This window comes from Xyrauchen texanus, chromosome 42 (assembly GCF_025860055.1).
Source record: "Xyrauchen texanus isolate HMW12.3.18 chromosome 42, RBS_HiC_50CHRs, whole genome shotgun sequence".
In the NCBI taxonomy this organism is placed as follows: domain Eukaryota; kingdom Metazoa; phylum Chordata; class Actinopteri; order Cypriniformes; family Catostomidae; genus Xyrauchen; species Xyrauchen texanus.
The window spans coordinates 22,727,646-22,752,694 of NC_068317.1; positions in this window are offsets into that span (position 1 = coordinate 22,727,646).

The following is a 25,049-nucleotide window of genomic DNA, read 5'->3' on the forward strand; positions in this document are numbered from 1 at the left end:
TCATTCCTTGTCAGTTCTTAAAGTGTTATTTAATTGGTTATGAATTGTTACATTGTTATGCTGAATTGTTACATTGTTATGCATAACAATGTAACAATTCATAACCAATTAAATAACACTTTAAGAACTGACAAGGAATGAATACAACAGGAGGGTATTTATATAAGCGGTGCAGATGAGGGAATGGAGAACAGGTTAGGAGGATTGGGAACAGATGGCAGTGATGAGGCAGTGCATTATGGGAAGTGTAGTCCGGGGAAAACTAAGGAAGGATGACACAAAACCAACTCAAAATTAGAGTCCATAGAACAGGACGGAGAATAACTGTGACAGTACCTAAGTTTAACTATATATTCATATACATTTTAACCTAAAAAACATAAAATATGGACATGTTATGTATCAATTACCCACATGCATATCATGGCACTCTACCAAGACACTTGCATGAGAACATGTGTGTGTGTGTGTGTGTGTGTGTGTGTGAGACAGAGAGAGAGAGAGAGAGAGAGAGAGAGAGAGAGAGAGAGAGAGAGAGAGAGAGAGAGAGAGAGAGAGAGAGAGAGAGAGCAGTGATGCTTGGTAATTGAAGAACAGGCCTGTCATTGCTGACCTGTAGGAGGCCAGGGATGAAATATATTCCATTCTCACAGCTTTGTGTTGGCATTGACAGGCTACTGAGCTGCAGGTCTGACAGGTCTGACTGAAAAACAGCCCATCCTGATCACTCACCTCTCCCCCAACATCACCAATCTCACCTGCTCCCTGACTGCACAACACCATACAAACCCTGCCCTGTTAATACACACAACACACATACACTCATTGCATGGCATGACACCGTACCCACATTATGACAATGCCATAGGTGCTCTGTCATTGGTCGTTATAACGATGTCCAATGTTTCTAACACAATCGATCTGTGCAATTTCACACATATCCATTTCGATCTTTCGAAATTATTCATTGTTCATTATTTTATTCAATTTAAGCACCATATTGTGTCACCTTCCATTTTGGCTAGTTTTATGACTAGCACCTCAGAATGGGAGAAATAAGGGATTGGATGTGTTCAGTCTGAAAGGGTTTTAAAATTCATTCTGGTAGCTCACCGGAATAATCTCATGTATGTATGTGTGTGTGCGTTTGTGTGTGTGTGTTTATGTTAAAACACATCCAGCGCTTGTGCCCATTACCTCTCTCTCCTGCAACCAAGCAGAATATTTCTAGGAGAAAATAATATACTCAAAGCCAGCGGCTTCTGCACTCTCTGTCATCATGCTGATTTGTTTTGATGTGAATATCTAATCTGGTTTTGTAAAGCAGATTATGGTGCATTAAATTCTTTTGAACTGAACTATTTTAATATTAACATTCATGTTGGAAAATGTCACCCAGATTACAGATGAATGCAGCAAACATTTAAAGTGAAACACAAAGTAATTTACCCATTGAGATCATATAAGCACATTATCAAAATTAAATCAAAATACACATGCAAATACAAACTAATAATGCATAGTACTTGCTGGAGTATTCTATGTATTGTCACAAATTACAAAATAAAACAAATTAATTGGGCACTGTTTGTGTTAGCAACTACTTGACATAAATCACATTTATTTGCAAATTGTTATATTAAACCAATTATATGAAAGTGCAATATTGTTAAGGTCTGTTCATGACTGAATACATGTCATTCACACATTCAGTCCAATGTTTATTAAAAATGCAGTGCAGAGACAAAGGATTTAGCAGAATATTTGATCAGAATCTTTAATTATTCACTTTCACAGCATTACATAAAGAGGCTGAGCTGATATGTCTTTTTATCCAGTGCATATTTGTTGGTTCTTGCTCTGTGGTTTAATGTTTGCCTGCTTTTGATATCACAAAACTAGTGAGGCAAAAACCCCAAATACTGCACAGTAATACAACAATTACCACACTCAGGTAATTCGCATTGTATGCCGAGTCGCAGAATTTAATAAAGTATACATATCACTCAAAAAAGGATTTTTGCAGGTTGTTCAGTTTACTTAATTAAAATGAATTGAAGCAACACAATTCTAGAACATATTGCCTTAACTTGATTTCATTACATTCTATTCAATTCAATTTGTAAAAAATTACATTTACTCAAACAATTTGAGTTAGCACTACATGAATACTTTTTGTAGCATTAATTTAACTGGGCAGGAGATTTCCATTTCCCAACATGCTTTGCAGGTGACTGGATGGGGTGAATAAATGTTAAAACTAAGTGTTATTTTCTGCATTTTTGAGTAAGTAATAGGAGGAGATTCATTCATGTTTATTGTTGTGTTATAATGGCATTTAAAATGAGTTTTTGGAGTTACCATTGTGGTGAAGACTAGCGCTTGTTCTTAGGGTGACAATGGACCTTCTCTTTTAGTGACATTTGATTTGAGTGCTGTTTAGTTCCATAAGCAGTTACTGTGAAACTGAGAATGCAATAGTTTGACTGCTGTTACACTTGATTATCTGGCATATACTTATGGTTAGAAAAACATATTTAGTTGGACCAACTAAACACAATTATTTAGATCTTATCTAGTTCATCTGAAAAAATGAATTTAAGTTTGTACAACTAGAACAAGTCAGTTCAAACCTATTTTATTTTATAGGAAAAACAATGTAATTATTTTAATTAAGTTCAGTTAACTTTTTTCATTCTTTTCTTTTTTTTATTTTGTGTAAACTGCACCAATAGTGACTTTAATCATGAAGGTTTAGAATCTGAAGAAAACCAACATTGGAAAATATATATGACAGCAGTAAAGTTACAGACAGAAATAGCCCAGGAATTTATATTGGGGCTGGAAATTGCAGTCTCACAGCACAAGAAATCCCTGGAGTAAATCCTGTCCAAATTAAGAGCTGTTGGAAAACTACTGCACACGGACAGTCAGTGCTCAATCTAATTATGCTATGCCTACAGGCGAAAGCTACCTCTACTCTACATTAACCTCTGAGTCCATTTGTGGGGAACTTATTAAAACAAACACTGCTGGAAGAGTAATCCAAATGCTAGAAATGGGAATAAGAAAAAAAAGGAAATTGAGATAATGTCGCCCACTGCACTTTTATTGAAATAAGAGTTATGCAACCATGGATGGATTTTCTAGACATGTCACAATGTGAACACAGTACACTAATATAAAAAAAAAAAAAAAAAAAACATATCAGCTCAGCTTATGAATGCCAACCTTTAAATTATATTTATTTGTATATGAATGCAAAAACAAAAATAAAAAGAGAGGATCGATGCAGCAAACAAAATCATGCAGAAAATCTGGGCATCAGTATTTAGTCTGTCCACCTTCATGTGAAGCAGATGGGTTTTCATCCTTCAACATCAAAGTAAAAAATGTATTTCATTTTTTATTTATTATTATTATAATTTATTCTCACTTAAACATATTCTCACTTAAACATAACGTAAAGTTGTGCTACGTGCTGTTCCCAACAGACACGTCAAACACACAGCTCCGCTTGTATCTCTCTCCCCATCTGCCGCTGTCTCCTCTCTTTAAGTACTCCCAACGCCCCTCACTGGAACAAGAGACCGGTGTGGCGCACAGGTGGAACTCGTTCACCACTTATCCTCCCGGCCTCGCTCTGTCCAGGCACCGCTTCTCCCCACCCTGCTTGCAACATTCCCCCATATCCAAACCTGCTGGACTGTGGACACAACCCATGTCAGATTGAGAAAGCCTGCACCCATCTGTTCTCTAAATGGCTGAAACTGGATAGGCTGCAATACCAGCTTCACCTTTGACCTCAGGATTAGGACTAGGCCATGTGGTCTGCTGCATGGTAGATACAGGGAGGAAGGAGATGAGACCCTGTCTAACACCAATGTCTGAAACATATCACCTTAGAGACTGTACAGCAAACTGGATGCTCTCTCTCTCCCGTTTTTCTTTAGTTTTACATTTTGTGCTTCTTTGTTGGGTAAATAAGTCTTTGTTAACTTAGAAGATAGTGTCTAACTTTTATAGACCATGTATCAGTGACGATTTCTCAGGGCCAGCAAGGAAAAAAGAAAAAATGCCTAATAAATAAATATTTTTTCATCCTTTCATTCTCATTGACCTTCTTGCCTATGTATTTACAATTGCTTTCCACTCCTAATTCATCTACAAACGAATAGCAAAAAACAAATATTTTATCCAATCAGAATGTATTAATCGATGCTTACAAGCAAAGCGTGACAACTGTTTCACAATCACATGCCGAAGCCATGCTCCTTAGCTGAAGCAGCACGTGAGTCTGAGCTCCACCCCGCCAGGCCTTCAGAATTTCCACAGAATCCCTCAACAATGCAGTGAATAGGCATCTAAAGTCAGATTGTCAGATTCATCAGCCAATCAGATTGATTTATTTGTTCTTGTTGGGTGTGAGCTTTAGGATATGTACCTGTCCAGGCCTTCTAGCTGGCCTTGAGTGATGTAATCACACTTTAAGTGATATGTACGTAATTTGAAAGCGAAAAGCTGTTATTGCCATTGAGAAAGAGATCCTTATGGATTTAAATCACGAGATGTTCTGCATGATCATGCGATTGATTAATTAAACAGGAAAGGAGGACTGATTTTCACTTCAACAAATTGGTAAGTGATTTTTGCATTGTTATAGCAACATCAGGATTTTTCTAAGTGTAAATTAGGCTGCTTGAGCATTCAGTGTTGTATAAGATTTTCAAAAGTAAACGTGTACCCTGACGAAACAAAATTTATTGCATGCAAAATTTTAATCGCAAATATAATTAGAGAGCTTTTTCTTGGTATTAGACCTCCTTGGTTCTGGCTTTCGTGTGTGGACATGTTTTTAAAATGTCAATTGGTATTATTAGTTGACTGCCATGTATTGTATGAAAGGCATATGGTGTCTTATTCATTGTGAAACTGTGTTTTCTTAATGGCATGAATCGCACCGAAGGCCTAGACTTAAATTGCACAGGCAGCGGCCGCCAGGAATATTGTCCAGTGCTTTGGTTATGCATTTTCTGGGACTCTGAATATGTTTCCGTCATTATACAATGTAGCAGTCTCATTTATTTCTGAGGACTGACTTCCTGCAGATCTTTGGTCAAAATGTGCATCTTGAGCTCTGTCGAGTGTAATTATTTAAAGCCTGTCTGAGCTGTTCCTCAGATCTCTCAGCACAAAGGCTTACTCCAAAAACCAACCAAATAACATTCCACTCGGCTGTCTAATGCTCCTCCCACACCGACAACAAGCTCTGGTCCCATGCACGTGCACATATATGAACAAATGCATGCGCGGGTGAAAAACAGCACACTCTCATCCGCACATGCACACACAGGCATGTGCAAGTTGTACATGCACACAAATATCACACATAAAACAAATCTGATCTGTGTATGCATGAGAAACAATTTCAGATTATTAACTCTGAGATTTGGACATGCTGACGCACAGGTTTGGATTTATCTCTTGCAAAAACATCCCAAAGGAACGTCGTCAGCTAAGCATTGATAAACTCGTAAAGATGTTGTTCAAGGAATAGTTCAACCAAAAATGAGAATTCTGTCATAATTTACTTACCAATATGTTACCACCCCCCTTTATGGAGAACTAAAGGACTTATTTATAGCAGAATATCCAAATTGCTCTTTTCCATACAATAAAAGTGAATAGTTACCACGGTTGAAAAAAAAAATTTTGATGGCAAGATTTTCAGTAAATACTGATTTCAACATAACTTCGAATAACAAGTTCAGTCTGTTCCTCATACAAAACATATTGTCTGGCTTCAGAAGAGTTATAATCTATATTCCATGGAACACCTTATTTGTTGTTCCATGGAAGAGAGATTGTAAAAAATAATAAAAAAAGAAATGGAGAGTTAAAGAGTTGAAGCTTAAACAGAGGAAATTAAATCTCTCTTTTCCATCAATTCTGGTGTGCACAGGTAACAGGAGAAGAGAAGCAGAAACAAGACCATCTACAGTACATTCACTCATCCTGCAATGACAAATGACTCCACAGACACCCCTCAGAACAAGAAGTGTTAACAATGACAAAACACACTCTGGTTTTATCTCGAACACAACCCACCAAAGCCCACAGGCAATCTGGGTCATCCCTCTGCAGTGAGCCTGTATTCACCTGCAGAATTGGATAATTCAAGTATACATGAATTAATTTAAAAGCAAGAACATTTCTGCTTAGTTCAGCTTTAAAGGAATGTTTCACCCAAGAAATTCTGTCATTTACTCAACCTCATATAATTCTGAACCAGAATCTTTTTCTTTCTTCCGTGGAATGCACGAGGAGACATTTTAAAGAATGTTGACGCTGCTTTTTCCTCATGCAATGAAACGTTTTGACTAACATGTTGTGTTTTACAGAAAAAAGAAAGTCATGTGGGTTTGGAAGAAAATTAATGGGAATAAATAATGTTTGGGTGAACTATCATTTAAATGGATTCTATACATATACAGTAGCACTGATGTCTTTTGGGGTCACAATGTTTGGGACAGTAACAGCAAACTGATTAGAATATATTGATATTTTACTGTTGAGCGTTTAGTATGTATGAATCCTTGGTGCATGAATGTATTGGCAAACACAAACAGACACATTGGTAAACAACACACAAACTATTAAAATAAAAATGGCATACATTATTATAATTCATATATCACACAGTGACGTGTCAATTAGGACTACAAAGTCAACATGCCTGCCGAGCTGGCAGAATAATTCAATTTGAATATTAATGACGGAAATGTCTGTATGGGCCTACAGTGATCAATCTACCACTAATTATTCATTCATCTTGGTATGTTCAGTGCCCCACCCTCACACTGAGGGCAGGTAGAGCTCAAGGTCATTGATGATCTCAGCACAAATCAACTTCTAAACAAAAGCAATTTCCCCTTAATAGCATTTTTGTAACCAATGTGAATGAAATGATTGCAGAGTAGAGCATGAGGTGGTGGAAGGGTAAATAATTATTTATCACTTACCCTGTCCATTATTCTTGGAGAGTAATATACTCCATTTAAAAATGTTACCTTAAAGATTTCACCTTTAATTCAGCACACACTGAAGTTTCCAGGTTGTTTTGGATAATTGTCTTTCAAAGGTCCATCATGGTTGTAAATAATTGGCAACATGTGACTATTATTGTTCAGGTCAAGGAGGTCTACAGTATAATACCTGGAGAGAGCTATCTGTTAGCATTCACATTTATCTCAATGGTAGTTTCTCAGCTGATGTAAGACCCCAATGCATTTTGAATTCATCTTTGCTCTTGGGAACTCATTTTCACATTCAAAGTGACCTGAATCACCTGAGCTGTAAATTCTATTTGAATAATCACTTTAGAGTTGCAGGGAAATGAAATACAAATATTACCAGATCAAACGGTAGTCAGTTTCATGCTTTAAGGAGCCTTACAAATAAAATGTAGTAATAATAATAATAATAACAAAATTATAAAATAAAATAATAAAACTATGTGGAGCAATTCTTCTTAACTATTAGCAAGTTGGCTTGCTTATATCAGACATGTTAGGCCAATCGGCTAGCATGGTATAAGCTGATTTTTTGACATGCAATCGAGCAGTCAATCAACTTGTGTCTTATCTCTTTGTTTAACAATTACATGGCACAGTTTGCAGATAAACTGGTTTCAATGGAGCGTGCTGCGATAGTTTTTTCTCCAAAACCCACCTCCTCCCCAGCTTCCACATGTCTTGATCTGCTACATGGGGATTGTATGAATGTCTTTGTGCAGCAGCATGTCATACATGCTGATGCAGCATGTCTTGCATTTGTCTAATTGCGCAGCAGCAGCAAAATGTCCACATGCAAACTCAAGATCTAGTCCACTAAGACTAATATCAATATGTCATGCCAACATTAACATTTAATTAAGTCAGAATACACAGCTATTTGAGAATGACGTGAAATGCTTTTTTGGGTTCAAGTGGCATTACGCCATATACTAGCAGGAGCACAATTGGCAATGCTTATCAGCCAAACCCTGACACCTTGGTTCAGGTCTTGACTTCTTTGTGGATTTCTGATTTCAATATGGCCTGCTAATATTATATGTCTATATAATGCTAATGTCTCTATAATCTTGTAATATTTTCATCAATGGCTTCCAGCAATCTCTTGCAAGAAAATTGCTTTGGTCCAGAATGCTGCAGAACAACTGAACTGACTCGCTATGCTTTGCGATTTGTTGTTTAAACAATGCATGTTTGAAGCCATTCTGAGCTGTTCTGAGACTTGTTAATCTTGACCTGGACATAACAGGTCTGCTGCATCCTGTCAGTAGAATCTGAGCTGAGTTTGTCTGACTCAGTAATAGGATTTCCAGCACTGCAGTGACTTGGCACTTAAAGAGTTAAGTGGGTCCTTTCTGTGAAATGAGTAATCTGAGTTTAAACCATTTACCCACTAGCAAAGTAGACTTGATGTCCTCGAGAAGTTGTTAAGACAGACAGACACAGTTATAGCCCTACTGAAGTAAGCTATCTTCGGTTCTTCTGTCATTTACTTGCACACACTGTGGACAGACAAGCTGGCAAACAGGGGCTTGAGCATACCTTTATTTGAATATGCATTACCTCCCAGAGGGCAAACAAATTAATGAATATTCACACTCAATCTATAGCCCAAGGCCTCCAATACATTATTCATGCATAGCGCTCTTGACGAAGACGCATCAAATTTGTTGTTGCAAAAAATATGTTTAAAAATTTCATTTTTTAAAAATAAACTTGAGCATAAATTAGAGCATTTTAAAAATGTGTTTACTTTTATTTATTTTACATGTAAAACATGTAACCACAGTGTGCAGAAAGAGTCATCAGAAAAAAACTGTTACGTTATTAAATTAGACGGAGCTGTGCCAATTATGTACCTGTAAAAATAACAGTAATATTAAGTTCATCTGACCTATTCAAATCCCATGAAGATTTTAATGAAGCATTTTCACATTTCAGAAATTGCATTTCTGTTTTGGGTGAATTTTGGGGTCAGTCTGACCTGAGTATATACACACTAGAAAAATACAATAAAACTTCGCTAAATAAACCAATAGCAAGAGTGTATCTCTACAGTATGCACACCAGTCAGAGAATCTTAACATGTGAAAACTTGTTGCATTTATTTATGTTCCATGTACTGTGCATGTATATACAGTAGAAATATAGGCTACTCTTTATATATATATATATATATATATATATATATATATATATATATATATATATATATATCTATTATATACACACACACACACACAACGATCAGCCACAACATTAAAACCACCTGCCTAATATTTTGTAAGCCCCCCTCATGCCGCCAAAACAGTGCCAACCTTCATCCCAGAATAGTCAGGTCAAGTCAACCTTTATTTATATTGCACATTTTAAAACAACAGAAGTTGACCCAAAGTGCTTTAAAAATCAATCAAATAAATATGCAATGACAGAATTATATACATACAAAAAATAAATAGTAATAATAATAAATAAATAGATACAATTAAAACTGCATCAAGTATTTACCTAATTTAACCTATTAAAGAGTCCTATTCAAATGCTAAAAAATATAAATAAGTTTTCAAAGAGGATTTAAAAACGGCTATTGATGAAGCTGACCTCACATAGCAAGGGAGAATATTCCAGAGTTTAGGACCTACCACAGAAAAGGCACGATCACCCCTTAGATCTAAGGCGACAATGAGGAACCCTCAAAATAGTTGATGAGAAGACCTGAGTGCTCTGGGGTGGGAGTAAGAGACGAAAAGGTCACTGATGTATTTGGGCACGAGACCAGATAGTGCATCATAAACATAAAGCAAAATTTTCAAATCGACCCTGAATTTAACGGGAAGCCAGTGTAGAGGTGCTAATATGGGGTAATGTTATCAGTCTTTCTTGACCCTGTCAAAAGTCTAGCTGCTGCATTTTGAACCAGCTGTAGGCAAGATAACACAGTTTGAGGGAGGCTAATGTACAATGAGTTAAAATAGTCTAACCTTGATGAATATAGTGAGTAGATCACAATATCCAGGTCTATGCTGGAAAGAAAATGTTTGACTTTAGCGATAGATCTCAGGTGGAAAAAGCTACCCTTGACAACAGCATTAATTTGCTTATTTAAAAGTAAAGATGAATCTAAAATCACTACAAGACTTCTTACATGATGTTGTACATTCGATGACAGAGGACCTAACTGGGCGGCCAGGCCAGGCCAGGCCAGGTAAGGAGGACATGGGGTACCTATGTGTAAGATTAGCATTCTGAGATGCTATTCTTCTCACCACAATTGTACAGAGAGTTTACCTAATTTACTGTAGACTTTGTCAGATTGAACCAGTCTTGCCATTCAATGTTGCCCTCTATCATCAACAAGGCATTTCCATCCACAGAACTGCCCCTCACTGGATGTGTTTTGGTTTTGGCACCATTCTGAGTAAATTCTAGATACTGTTGGTGCCAGATGGGCTGGTTTGAGTATTTCTGTAACTGCTGATCTACTGGGATTTTCACACACAACAGTATCTAGAATTTACTCAGAATAGTGCCAAAAACAAAATATATTCAGTGAGTGGTAGTTCTGTGGACGGAAATGTCTTGTTGAAGAGAGAAGGCAACAGAGAATGGCCAGACTGGTTCAAACTGACAAAGTCTACAGTAACTCAGATAACCGCTCTATACAATTGTGGTGAGAAGAATAGCATCTCAGAATACTATTCTGAGATGCGGCACAAGGAGGAACTACACAATATTAGGCAGGTGGATTTAATGTTGTGGCTGATCTTTGTTTATATGTATATAGGCCCCATACATAAAAAAAATACAGGATGCAGGAAGTGTATTATTTATATGTTTTTTATCTTTATAATCATATCTCATTAGATTAGAAAATGTCATGAAGTATCAACCAGGTACAACAATGTTAAGTATATTTTTCAAGCTGTTAAAATGGCTTTGGGGTCTGTCAGACCCCAAACAGAATATAAGTGCTGAGAATATATAAAAAAAAAAAACAAAAAAAAAACATGAAAAATCAAAATGAATAACATCACTTGCTTTACTGTTGAGACTCCAGTGAGATCAGGAAATAAGAAATGGGGGAAAAAACTATTGAATAAAAGGAGCCACTTTGATTCATGGCTGACATGCCATCTCCCCCAGGCTTAAAGCTCTTCAAAACATGCTGAGATGCTGTGTGTTTCAAAACAACTGACAAAAATATTATCATTACTTCCTTCCATTTAATTCTCCTGGTATCTTTCCTTTAACGAGAATGAGACAAATGCTTATTAGCGGGTGAAAAAACAAGCCCATCACCCTATTACAGGGGGAGGCACTGCTTTTTGCCTTTAGAGAACCAAGGCCAACAACAGGACATTTCCCCCCATTAAAAGGTTTCCTCTCTGGAGGGGAGACAGTTAAGTGACAGTTTAAAAGCTTCTCCCCTTCTATGAAAATGCTGCTACCTTCCTTCCACACAATTGCACAGGCTAGTCAAACTGCATTAGTGATGCACTCTGTCTTTATATTGTGACACAATAGGCCTTATATGTGTTGCATTGCAGCGCAAGTCTATTTGAGTCTATTTTGAAAGCTCTCTGCCACCACCAACACAGATTATAGTGTTGTGACATTTTCTCTCACAACACAATCAAATATATCATCATCAGTGAGATCAATACAGACTAATTAACTGAATTGCAGTCGAAGATCTGGTGAGTTGTATTGCACCTTAAAGAGATAGTTCACCCCCAAAAAATTAATATTTTTTTCAATATAATTTACTCACCACCACCATCATGTTGTTCAACCACAAAAGGAGACGTTAGGCAGTAAGTTAGTGTCAGTCACCATCCACTTGCTTTTTTTATACAATGAAAGTGAATGGAAACTAAAGCATTCAGTTTAATGTTTCATTTTGTGTTCCACAGAAGAAAGAGATTTATACCATTTTGGAACAATATGGCAGTGAGTAAAAAATGACTAAATTTTGGGTGAACTTTTAAACACTGAACTTTTATCATTTTAAACACTGCTCCATATCTCTATCTTCAAAATGAATAGTAAAAAAAGCCTTAAATGAATCCGTTAGAGGGTGTGCGTATGTATGCATAATTGTAATATGAATGGATATCAAAGAACATTCATATTTTGTAAACATTTTTGTGTTCCTCCACCAACCACCCAAGCTTTGGAGGTCAGACATCTCCATGTGTACTGTTGTCCCCAAAAAGTTAGGACAAGGATGACTTTCAACTTGATGAGGGATGGATTTATTAAATTGGACAAACTTCTGAAAGTGCTTCATCTTCAAATGATGACCCATTACAATTTAGATAACTGTATGCTTATGCAAATCGATATCTCTGGCAACAGTCTTTGACCATATATGAATATGCATGTCTTTATTGTGAGGAATAATTGGGGAATATTTGCATTTGTTTATTTGTACCAACGAAAGCTTATTTCATTATTCATCTCTTCAAATCTAGGGAGGTTCTTTTGCTGTTTAGAAGTTCTTTATACTTAATTCAGACATACTTTGGAGTTGATCTGCAGCAGAAGGGCTCACCATTCCACAGATGCACAATTAACAAGGCACCTTTAAACTGTTTGTTTAAAACTTTGCTCATATATATAAATTATATTGAAAAAAAAGACCAAACACTGGGATGGCATTTCATGGAAATGACAATGGAAGAGTTCAGCCTGTTTATAATTAAAGGGATAGTTCACCCTTAAATGAAAATTATCTTATCATTTACTCACCCTCATGCCATCCCAGGTGTGTATGACTTCTATTCTTCTGCAGAACACAAATTAAGATTTTTAGAATATCTGTTAGTCCATGCAATGTAAGTGAACAGTGGCCAGAAATCTGAAGGTCCAAATATAACATAAAGGCATTATAAAAGTAATCCATAAGACTCTAGTGGTTAATCAATGTCATCTGAAGTGATACAATTGGTTTTGGATCAGAACAAATCAAAATATATCTCCTTTTTCACTATACTCCTTGCCATTGCATTCTCTATGCACAATCATGGTTTCAAGCTCGATTACACTTCCTAGTGCTTGATGCATGCAAGATGATGCTATAGGAAGTGTAATCAAGCTTGAAATTTCAATTGCCAAGGAGACTACTGTCAAGATTTATAATAAAAAGGAATTACATTTTGGTCTGTTCTCACCCTCAGCTATCATTTAACTTCTGATGACGAGAATATAACCACTGGAGTCGTATGGATTACTTTTATGATGCTTTTATGTGATATGTGGACCTTCAAAGTTCTGGTCACCATTTACATTCTATGGACCTTCAGAGCTGACATATTCTTCTAAAAATCTAAATTTGTGTCCTGCAGAAGAATGAAAGTCATACTCATCTGGGTTGGCATGAGGGTGAGTAAATGATGAGAGAATTTTCATTGTTTGGGTGAACTGTCCCTTTAAGTCAATACCTTACTAAATAAGTATTTATTATGAGTATTTAGACAGGGAAAAAAAATGAATAGCTGCAAATAACTTGTGATGATAATAATGGGTGACTATTAGAAAGGCTTAAGACCATTTTTTCCCAATTTATGTCTTTTCAGGGCAATTCTGAGAATCAGACACTAATTTTGAGCGCCTTGCCTATATCTGAAATAACCAATAAGTAACAAAGCTAACTGCTGTGTGAGACAATCAAATACAAATCAGTCATTATTTGCATCTGATAATGTTAGGTCTCAAAAACCTTTGCTCTGGAATATTAAACAGTGCATTTTCAGTAAGGAACCAAGTAACAGAGGAAGGTGAGGAGGACATGCACACTGCAGGTTAACCGGCAGCTTGGATTCTATTTTTGGGCTGGGCTTGAGGGTAACAGCATGTCCAACGCATGCCATCATTTAAAATGACCTCTATCTTTAGCTTTCTGCCAGTTATAGATAATATGAATTCTGAAACATTAATTTACATCAATAAGCTCAATACTTTTAGTATAGAAAATAATTTATTAGGTTTGGATGAACTGTGACTGTAATCACACAAATGCATCTTTTCTGCATTATATTATTTAAATGGTTATTATTGGTTGTTATCCTAATAAGGTCATGTAATATGCTGATAATTGAGGGTGTTGACAGTGAATTGAACACGTTGTGACCTTGATAAGATCTTTCTCACACAGCGGCACTGTGAGGATGTGTGTACTACGAAAAAGAGAGGGGAAGAGAAGATGATAAAATGGCAGTGGCCACTCTATAACACACATACACACACACTCTCACACATAAATGATGAATGGCACACACACTAACACAGTGTATACATTTCAGACTACTGCTGCACACTAAATATTTCAGGGACAGCTACATGGTGCATACATTTTTTTAATTTTTTTTATATATAAATAAATTAAATAAACTAATGGTTCAATTGTGCTAAAATGCCAAATAGAGATTATTTAAACTATTATTTTAGTCAAATTTACACTAAATCCATTATATGAAATAGCTAAACCCTTTTCAGATAAAAGCTAACACTTGTTCCCTATCGATATAGTGACATTATGGGTCTCTCTTGGGAGCCCCAAACACCTCTGATCATTGAGAAATGGCCAATGGGAATTGGCGAGTGGAATTTACATGCTGACTCGCAACCACTCATTCAGATTTGCTTCTTCGGAGCCGAGCGGTTGATTCACAGAGAGCTGAATTTCACTGCCGGTCCATTCACCTCTGGATGCTGTTTGATTTGCGGTGCATTACAGCGGTTTCTCTCCCTTGTGCACAGACTAAGTGCAGAGAACGCCCCTGGTTAAAAGCATATACATTCTTGCACAAAAATTATTTATTTTCTCTAAAAGAGTGGCACTGACGGGGAGCATCTTTTTAAAGATGCCTTTCCATCTGTATTTAGTTCCTGGTTGTGATCGCTACCTCTCCGCCTCTGGCAGCCACGATCGAAGCACTTACTTTGCTCTGCATACCCACCAAACCCACGCTGGCAAAGGCTGCGGCGGAGTCGGTATCGTCAGCATGGGCACATGAGACAGCGTTCATTGATGGATCATGTTCTCACAGCGAGAACATGACCTATGGGTATGAGGCCACGTTGGTTAGCACTGGGGGCGATTTGGGGGCCCCAATGGGAGTGGTTCCCCACAGACCTCCCATTCCCCAGTACACTCGCTTGCCCCTGTCAAGTTCTGGGATGAGACAGGCGAATTGCCCCACGGTGAGTTTAATGTCTCATTCAGGGCTTGGGAACAGGATGAGCTCTCGATCGCAGCATCGGATAAAGCAGGCTTATCTAGTCGGATGCGGAGGACTTGACTGGGCTACAACCTTCAGGTGCGGTCGCCCAGTCTGAGGCCGACGCGGAGCTGGTGACATGATTGCCCGGGCAGCCGCAAGCGTCAGGCTGGAGTGGAACCCTCCACCCTGCCCTGAACCCTGGCGGCTTGACGACTGGTTCCTGGGCTCAGAGCGCTGCTCACGGCCGTGCCCTGCCCAGGTCCCATTCTTCCCGGAGGAGTACGAGAAGCTCACAAAATCGTGGCAGGCACCTTTTTACTGCCTGGACCCAATCTCTGAGCTCCTCCGCTCTCACTACCCTTGATGGTGGGACAGCCAGGGGGTATATGGCGATTCCCCAGTTGGACAAGGAGGTTGCGGTGCACTTGCCACCTGCTGGAATTGTCCGAGACACCTGTCCAGGGCCTGTAAACTCCGGCTCAGCTCTGCACCAGGCCAAGGTGCTGAGAGAACTGCATGAGGGCAGTCCTGACCCAGGATGGATGCAGGAGCTGTGCTCAGTGGCCGATCTTGCCCTCCGGGCAACGAAGGTCATGGCGCGGACTCTCGGGCAGGCGATGTCCACCTTGGTGGTCCAGGAACACCACCTGTGGCTTATCCTGGTCGAGATGAGGGAGGCAGACAAGGTGTGTTTCCTTGATGCCCCCATCTCCCAGGTTGGCCTATTTGGCGACACCATCGAGGACATTGCCCAGCAGTTCTCGTTTGCTCATCACCAGGGGTGTCCCCCTGCTGCAATTACACCGACTCCGCCGCAGCCCTGGCCAGCGTGGGTATGGTGGGTATGCGGAGCAAAGTAAGTGCGTCGATGTTCTCCTCAGCACAGCCACGAGCTGTGGAAGGACACGATAGAGCCTGGCCATTGATCCAGGGCAAGCTCCTTTTATACCCGTATGTCCGGGGGAGTGGCATGCAAATTCCACTTGCAAATTCCCCCAAGATCAGAGGTGTTTGGGGCTACCAAGAGCGACCACTAGTGTCACTACATTGACACAACGTCTAGTTCATCTATCAGGGAACAGATGTTACGACAGTACCAAGACATTCCATTCAACACAGCCTTGACATTCTAGACTGAATACACTCCACTTTTATCCATCAATCACACATTTATTTGCTATAATGCTTTTGATTTTTTCTCCAAATGAAATCAGGTGTGAGATTATGCAAACAAATGTCACACATTATCTGTATTTCGCTTGCTGTCTCTCTATCTTCCATTCCCTGTGACAATAATAAGCGCTTTCCTTAATCGTTAAATCGGACAAGCTCTAAAAATAAAAATAACTGTCAAATGCCTTCGCTAAGAGTTTCTCTCATTTGCTTCCCTGCAGAAGGGCGTGTTTCATATGGTGGAATGGGGTCTCTGTCTGCTGTAGGCTGAAGCAGTGACTGCACTGCTGGGGAAAACCTTCACATTGACCCATAAATCATTCATGCTTTTCCTTCTGTATGCACACAAAGAATTCGCTTCCACTGCCTCAGATAGTGCATAGCTCAACCGAACAGTCTACAAGCTACATCAAAATCAGTCAGTCCAAAAACAAGACATCATTTAACAAAGGAAATAACAATGTGTAAGGTTAAAAAAAAATAAAAAATTAATCCTGCCTACAGCACAACAGTTGATGCAAAATTCATTATTCCATAAAAATAAAAATAAATTAATTTAAAGGGATAGTATACCCACAAATTACAATTCTGTCAATATTCACGTTACCTCATGCTGTACCATTTTACATTCATTCATCCGTGGAACACAAAAATAGTTTTTATACAGATTTTAGACATAGTCACCATTCAGATTTATTGTATGGAAAAATAAGCTAACATTCAGCCTAACATCTCCTATTGGGTTCCAAAAAACAACATGAGGGTGAGTAAACGATCACATAATTGTATTTTTGGTGAACTACCCCTTTAATCAATTAAATTAATTGAACTATGTTAAATAATGATGAAAAGTAAATTAATTGGCCAGTGTTCTACTGTCAAGTAATGAATTTCACACTGAAAGGGAGCAGTATGGCACGATAGAAGTGTTCTGCAGTGCTGATTTTAGTGTAGCTTTAGACCCAACACAGCATTAATAAATAGGTCATAGAGCTTTTTTACCCTTTGAATGTTTCAGGCTCGGCTTGGCAAATTGAACATAATTAAAGCCCAAGGCAAAGGTTGCACTTTTCTTGAAATAACAGGCTGTGTTGCAGCACACACAGAGAGAGAGAGACAGATAGGAAGGATGGTCCAAGGATCTGTGCAGCTAGGCAAAGCAGCCTCCTTAAAGGACAAAAGCGGATAAGAAAAAACAGGCAGCCATTACGCCAAAAGCCTACAGCGCACATAATAAAACAATGAAAACTCCAGTTGTATAGAGCTGTATACACATTTAAAGAAAAATATATAGACAAAAAATGTATCTGATAATTGCAAAACTGCATGCATAGGCTTTGGATTTTTTGCAGGATGTTTGTGCATGCATGTGTGTGTACCTTTAAAAAGGAAGGGCATGGGGGATGTGTGTGTCAGAAGACATTAGTGTCAGTATCCTTTTTGAGGACAGTACCTGGGCCGGCTTGGGTCACTCCAGCATCACAGCAGATTTTAGCCAATAAAGATGCAAGCAGATTATACTCAAGCAGGATAAAATCTTCCTCTTTGCACCAATGAACCGGCTCCACTAATCAGCTGAGGACTTTCCTGTCGCACCTGGCCCTGCTTGACCTGAACCTGGATGATATAAGATACAAAAAGAAACCAGACTTTAATGAACGGTTTTGCTATCTAAAACTGCATGCATTTAGTGCAAACCAAAATTAGCTGTTGAAGATGGATTAAATAAACACACATTAAGAAATCAATGATATTTATACACATAAAAAAAAAATAATGAATGTGCGGTTACAGAAATGCCCATACAATTAAAGTTTATAGGGTTTAAAAGCAGAAATCATGAATAAAAGGCCACATGTAATGCTATTTTCCTTTGGTGTGACATGCACCAAATGCCATCTAAACCTATTTTAAACAACATTTTGGTAATTTTCCTTTATGTGTATCAAGCATGCAGCTTTTATTTTTACCTAATATTAATTGGAAGACTACATTTTGTATTTTTTTAAATCCATTTGTCACATTGCAGGACCATTTAAAATGCAAAAATGTGTTACAAATGGTGGAATTTTAAGACATGGCAGTTATAGGACCCAACATATACACTTATTCTTATACATTAATTTAAATTTTAACCTGAAATCTTGCTGTTGATAAAAAGAAAAGTCCATAGAAACATTATACATCAGCCCTTATAACAGAATGTTATATTTCTACCAGCAGTTTACCACATAAAACAAGTGGCCTCCATCACAGGCCTGAGCTTGTGCTGAACATTAGAAATATTTAGAGACATTTATAGAGATCTTGATGTGTTTAAAGTGTGTTTTTGAGGGAATGTAATGGGAATGACATTGAACGATTTGCTCTCTATTTGGCAGCCCCAGCTGGGTTAAATGCCTCTTCCGCATCCTCAGAAAATTAATGACAGAAAATCTCAACCTGAAGGCTTTGATCCGCCATAGGGCGCCCGGGCCCTGATTAATATGCAACATTATTAACTGTCTGTAACAGCCAGCAGACGCACAAACACACACATGAAACCATTAAACCAATTTTAATCGTGAAACCATGCAGGCAAACACATACAAAACCCATAAAAGTATGAAGATGAACACGCACGCACGCACACACACAAAAACACACATAGACACGTTGGTGCAGCTATCCTTATGAGGACTCTCCATAGACATAATGATTTTTATACTGTACGAACTATAGATTCTATCCCCTACCCCTAAACATAATCCTCACAAAAAACTGTTGGTGAAGGCAAGTGATTTGAATTATGGAGACACTGGAAATGTCCTCATAAACCACATTTATAGCATAATATCCTTGTAATTACCATTTTGTAACCTAAAAAGAATTCCTCGTTTTGTAACCTAAAAAGATTTCCTCGTAAACCACCCAAACCTGCCCACACACACACACACACACACGCACACACACACACACACAAAATACATCTTTGGAGTCCAGTAAAAATTCTGCAACATATTAGTAAAGTACTGTATGTTCCACAATTTGTGCATAATACTATTATGTTTGTATCGAACACAGTGTGGTTTATGCAATGAATTATTGCATGCTGACAGCAAGAATCCACTGAATTTCAAGAGACATTTAGAAACCAAAATTAATTGACATTTAAAATGTGTCTTGAAATTTCTATTCAGTCTATGAATGTTAACAATTTTAGATTTGCATTTTGGGGCTTGTAATTCATGGAAATGCTAATAAATTTCAGTGTCTGAAAATAGGGACATTTAAATTTATGCAAACCTTATCCAAAGAGGCTTACAGTGCATTCAAGATATACTGTACATTTTATCAGTTTGTGTATTCCCTGGAAATCGAACAATGATGACCTCGGCATCACTAGCACTATGCTCTACTAGTTAAAGGAATAGTTTTCCCAAAAATGAAAATTCTCTCATTATTTACTTACCCTGATGCGATCCTTGATGTGTATGACTGTCTTTCTTCAACAGAACACAAATTCAGATTTTTTGAAAAATGTGTAAATGTGTGCCATCAGGCTGCTGGCTATTTGAAGGGCCAAAAGTCACATTTAAATTTAAATTGACTCCAGTCGATCAATGAATGTCTTCTGAAGCAAATCGATATGTTGGTGTAATAAACAAATCGATAAATAAAACAAAGTTTCTTAACTTCAAAAAATCACTTCAAGTCAGCAGTCGACGCATCAGTGATGCAAGCGCTATGGCGTGTTCACGTTAGAAGTCAGAAGCGCTTTGTATACAGAGGAACAAACATCACGTGAAAGTTAGTTCATATCAAACAGCAATACAGCGCTGGGTGGAAACAAAGATTTAAAGTTAAAAACGTTTTAATTATCGATTTATTTCTTACAACAACCTATCGATTTGGTTCAGAAGACATTCATTGATTGACTGTAGTCGTGTGGATTACATTTATGCTGCCTAAATGTGACTTTTGGACCTTCAAATAGCCAGCAGGCTGATGACACCCGTTTACTTTGTATGGACCTACAGAACTACAGAACTTCAACATTTTTCTAAAAATCTTAATTTGTGCTCTGCTGAATAAAGACAGTCACACACATCTGGGATGGTATCAGGGAAAGTGAACTAGAGAATTTTCATTTTTGGGTGAATTATTCCTTTAAGCAACAAGATTTATATATATATATATATATATATATATATATATATATATATATATATATATATATATATATATATAAATATAAATATAGTAATATTTCCCTCCCATATAGACACACATAGACTAGGAGCGAGACATTAATGGAAACCTTTGGTGCAGTTTAAGATGAGCTGAACTGGTAAATGCCTTTCGCCAAACACAGATCCTTCAGATACTATTTTAACATCATTATCCTATGTGTGCCATTGTGTCTGGAAAGCACTGCAGATGAATGACAAAGGGAAATACTAGAGGAAAAAGGAAGAAACAGAAAGAGGGAAAATGGAATAAGAGGAATTGGATGAGCGACAAGAACAGAGAAAGGCGGAGAGGGAAACGGCAGCATCTTTTCCCCTCCTCCCATCGCTCCACGCTGCTGCATGTTTGCAGAGGTCATGATAGCGACACAAACTAATGACTGTGTGTTTAACACTGTGTACGTGCGAGTAACCGTGTAGAAAGCATCACTGTAAATAAACAGTAAATATTTCTGTTAGATGGCACACTCTTGCGCTAAATAAAACAGTTACAGATGACATATTCATGAAGACCTGCACATGCGTCTTTGGCATTTTAGTGATAAATCTGTACCTGTACCAGAACAATTTACATATTTTAATACAGAGAATAAAAACCAATTTGTTTTTTTCTTTTGTAAATGTTCAGGATTTTCATATAACTGCCATTAGATTAGAAGAGAAAAACGAGCCAATCCTGCATAAATTATCTTGCAATAGTATGTGGGTGAGCAGCGTTCAGCTCTACTTATCTAGGTCATCCCAAAACGGCTTAGTGAGTTTTCATACAGCACGACTACGTTCACGTATACCACGCACATACAGAATGCATTTGGATACGTTGCATATGTTTTATAAACATTCATATATTAGGCTTAATTTTATATAAATGTACAAGGGAATGAGCATCGTAGGTACAGAGAATATAAACCATTCATTAAAATGTGCACAATTTTTAATCACCTTTTTTGCCTTCACTAGATCATGTTAAATGGCCCTGCATTGTGGCAAATTAATTTAAAAAGTACAGTTATTTCATGTAGCCTCTTAATTAAAATGAGGCCATAAAAGCTGAAAGTATGTTTAAAAGAACAAGTAAAATTCTGTTCCAGATTTTTTCAAGTTAAGCTCAATGGACAGCATTTGTGGCATAATGTTGATTACCAAAAAGGGGGAGGGGGGAATAAAAAGCATTGAAATAAAACTGAAGTGGATCCACACACTGTTTAATTATTCCCTTTTATTAATTAAAAATCACAGCAACGTTTCGATCAGAATGATCTTCCTCAGGAGCACATCAACAGGAAACACATCGATTTAAGTACATTTGTTACAACCAAACACATCATTGTTCATTTTCATTTGAAAAAAAACAAAAACATAATCTTTCAAATCTTAGATACATTGGTATTGAACATGTCAAATCACCCAGAAGAGGTGGTGATGCTAATAAACATTTTTTGAAAAGAGAGGCCTATTATATTTATACACTTAACAATTTATATCCTAAGGGTCTTAACTTGGATTTTGATATCCATCTGTTCATCTGATTCATTTGGACTCTGTCTCAAATCGGACTCGAACAAGGTGGACTCAAACCCAACACTAGTTTTTACTTAAATTGCAACATTTACAATCATGTGATTCACTGATGTTTGTGAATAGTTTGTAATTGTGGAAGACTGGTGTATGTTTTGCTGATATTTTAACTCAGCAATTAATTGTTCTCATTAAGTGAGATTGAGTGATCATGAGATAATTGACCCTGATTATTAACAGGTGAACATAATGATGTGTTTGGTTGAAACAAAAGTACTTCAATTGATGTGTTGCCTATTGATGTGTTGCCTGATGAAGATCATTCCGATTGAAATGTTGCTGGGATTTTTATTTAATAAAAGGGAGTATGTAAACAGTGTGCAGATCCACTTCAGTTTTATTATAATGTTGATTACCGCAAAAGTTTATTTTGACTTGTCCCTCTTTTTCTTAAAAGATAATCTTGGTTACAGTGAGAAACTAACAATAAAAGTGAATAGAACCAATCCATAAATGTTAAAATACTATCTGTTTCAAAAGTATAGCCAAAAGATGTGAGCAATATATTACAATATATTTTAAAAACATGATTTTAGTATAATAAAATTGTTTACCAACCTTCTCTGTGAAAAGATATTTTGCATGGTTGCCATGACAATTTAACTATGAAAAACAACAATTTAAACAACTTTACAGCTCATATCATTTTTATTATGGAGCATTCATGAAGGTGCCTTTATAAAATTATAAGCTTCATATTTCTGCCTTAAAATCCTAAAAAAATTGTCCCAATTCACTTCCATTGTGAGGGCCTCATTGTAACCTTTTTTCCAGAAAAGGAGGGATGAATCGAAATTATTTTTGTGGTAATCAACATTATGCAACAAATGCTGTTGATTGAACTGAACTTGTAATAAACTTGTAATATTTCTTTAAAATAATTTAAGACGGAGTTCAGCTTGTCACAATGCAGGACATGTTACCTTTCCAAAATATATTTCATGTCAACTATTCATCGTCACAAAAATCATAGAGCAGATGTTATAAACAAGCTTCTGATATGTACTAATAACATCAAATTAATGATAACACAAACAAAAACAGATTCAGAGATTTGGATATGAGCACAAAGGCCGGGAGGTCCGCCCCAGGGATTTTGGCCCAATGCACCACATCTGATCATATTGCTTGGTTGTGTGCCTGCTGTGTGTGTCCTCTGTCTGCTGTCACAATGTCATCCACTATCTGTACAATTGCCCGCCTGCTATTGCTCCCTTTCTCATTCTTTCACACTCTCTCTCTCTCTCTCTCTCTCTCGCTCTCTCCTCTCAGCAGATGCAGCATATACATGCCAAGACCATGGGCAGGCACTATGATGGACAGATGGAAAGGGGTGCATTCAACAAGTGTAAAGTGCAGAGGAAGTTAGTTGGAGCAGCGCTACAGAGAGAGAGAGAGAGAGAGAGAGAGAGAGAGAGAGAAAGATGGAGGTGGAGGAGTGTGTACCTGTACCTGCAGATGGCTGGCAGGCCCAAAGGGCCCAGCTGTCATTATGCTCTCTCTGCAGGGAAGAATAACAGTTTTATCCAGAGCCCTGAAACTCAGACAGCTGCTCTCTGCGCCATGGGAATCCAGCCAGCATCGACACAGGCCTGAAGCTGCACTGTCCGCTGAAGAGGACAGTATTGAAAAATTACCATGAATCCTCTTTAACCCTGATCAAGACACCCCCCCCCCCATATAAAAATATAACACTTGCAACTTTGTGACTTTTTAAGCAAATTATGACATGCAATCTGCATTTTTTTTATACCCCCCAAAACTGCCTGATCTCATAAACATTGCATGACTGAGGTGGCATTTCTGCAAAATTCTATTACATGGTTCATTAAATGTATTGAATCCGTTCCGAGGTGAAATGTCCACTGTGTGGGGCAAAAAGCAAATGTAATTTTCTCTCAAACAGATAAGGCCTTTAAGGTTAATGCTCTATTGAGTTTTAAATGAACAAAACCTACCTACCTAACCTAAACCTTAAACCTAAAATGAACCGATAGTTTCATAAAAGCAAATGCGACTGCTGAAGCAACCAATTTATTTGGTGGTGCTTCTGTGACATTTTCAGCTCATGTGTTGACTTGCATGCTCTTCAGGAACTGTAACCCGGCCCTTTGCATCACAAGTGCACTGCTCTAGTTGAGCCACTGCGCAATCTGATCACGTAAAGTTTGTAAATGCAGTTATGTAATGCAAATGTCAAAATGTATCGTCTCACAAGTCATGCGCTACAGTAAAATTGTTTAGATGTCATAAGCCAGCTTTGTGTAAGTGTAACAGGAGCCAGCTGGTAGATAGCTGTGCAATGTGTAAACCTCACTCTCCTGACCTCAAGAGGTGCACTAGCGACTGACGCTAGAGGCTGTAGCCTTTAGCCTCCTTGTTAGCGCACCCACCTCCCACGCTGGAAACGCCGGTTCGAGTCCTGTTCGGAGTGGGGCAAGCAGGGCTGGTTACAATGGTGCCGTGACCCGGATGGGAGTGAGGTTTAGAGGGGTGAGTGCAACAATAGCCAGCTTGTAGATAGCTGTGCAATGTGTAAACCTCACTCTCCTGACCGATAGTGCGATGAAAGCAAATGTGAGGTGAAAAAATAGACATCCCTACTCTAAACCTAATCAATAGTGTCATAAAAGCAAATGTGAAACAATAAACAAAATAGCTAAAATAGCTACATGGTTTTGCAGCGCTTGTATGATATATTCGGCTAATGTGACGACTAGAACCCCAAAGTTCTGTGTTCTAAATCCAACGCTCTTATCAGCTGTGCCTCT